The sequence below is a fragment of the Ixodes scapularis genome, unplaced genomic scaffold (genome assembly GCF_016920785.2).
Source record: "Ixodes scapularis isolate PalLabHiFi unplaced genomic scaffold, ASM1692078v2 PGA_scaffold4__175_contigs__length_147842914, whole genome shotgun sequence".
Taxonomy (NCBI): Eukaryota; Metazoa; Arthropoda; class Arachnida; order Ixodida; family Ixodidae; genus Ixodes; species Ixodes scapularis.
Genome location: NW_024609879.1, coordinates 31,325,740 through 31,327,234, shown reverse-complemented (window position 1 = coordinate 31,327,234; position 1,495 = coordinate 31,325,740).

Sequence of the window (1,495 nt, the reverse complement as noted above, 5' to 3'; positions counted from 1 at the left end):
TCTCGAGTCATGGCGAGCAGTCAACAAGATTTGTTGGATTTCTAAAGGAGGTCGTTGAAACATACCGTTTTCTGGCGGTGCGCTATTCCAGAGAATATTTGTCTTGCATAACTAGAAAATCTCTGTCCAACGCCCTGTATGACACCCTTTTCCCGGAGCCTTTGTATCGTGCACTGTACAACCAGGAAACCGGTCAGGATGTTCTTTGTCGCGTCAGGAGAATGGCAATCCAGCCACGTGCCAAAGGCTTTTTTTTTTCAAACTTCATACCTCGACGCTCCCCGTGAAAGTGTGGCTTCACGAGAAAGGTATTTTTGTTCCTTGGACCACTAATTGCTTGCTGTGTAAAGCTCCCGAAACTATAGAGCACGTGTTTATTTTCTGTTGGGATGCCCTGTTGTTTTGGGACGTGTTGCAGAGAACCTTAAAAAAAGACCTAAAAATAACAGCACATTCGATCCATTTTCTTCCAATTACTTTACAGGAACTTTTACCGTACGACCTTATAATGTTAATTGGCCTGTACAGCATCTGGTGTTCGCGGATGGCGGTGAGGCATGCGGACCTTAACCCGCGACCGGTTGAGGCATACTTTATAGAATTTGTGACTGAAATACGTAGTACCTATGCACATCAGGATACTGTTCCTGAGTGGGTTGGGACGTGTGAGAGACTCCTAAAGAGCCCCCAACGTATTAATTGATATGTGCTAATCAAAAGAGTGTACGCTTAGCCTGAACGTGTTTGTGTTGTGTATGCTGTAATAAAGATTAAAAAAAAAAAGGATAGGTGGCCGAGTGGGCTAAAGCGCACACCCAGCTCGACGCGCGTTGAGCGAAAGCTCGCGCTGCAGAACCCAGGGATCCTGGGTTCGAGCCCCACCCCTGCCCGTTTCGATCTGGATGAGCATCGTACTGGCGTGCGGTCGTGTATCACTACTGCGTGGTGCACGTTAAAGACCCCAAGCTAGCGGTTGTAGTGCACTGGCTAAATTGCTCATCTACAGCGTGTGACTCGTCGCAACTTCAAATGGCAGACCAACTACACGCTGTATAAATATCCCCACAACCCCAATTATTAATATTACTCTGGCAGCTACGCTGCCACATAGAGTGGCTCTATTACGCACCGCCTTCGCACAAGACACGTGAGGCGCTCCAGTTCTGGGAAGAACATGGCGTCTGAAATCATGCTCAGTGCTGTGCTGCGCAGCCGTGGTCTTCCCGAGGGCTGCACGTTGCACGTGCCTCGTGCATCGACGCGCCTTGCGCTACTCTTAAAACATGAAGGGGCTTAAGCGACTGGAGCCTGATGGCGGAAAGCCACGGAAGGTGTTGCGGACGAACAGAAAACAAGAGCCGCGCGCCACGCGGACCGTGCGCTAGAAAGGCTGTGAACCGCGTTTGAGTCACAGAAACGTCTCAGTTACTGTCACAGAACCGCGTTTGAGTCACAGTCGCAGAGCACACCTACTCCCTGCACATCATCCTCCACA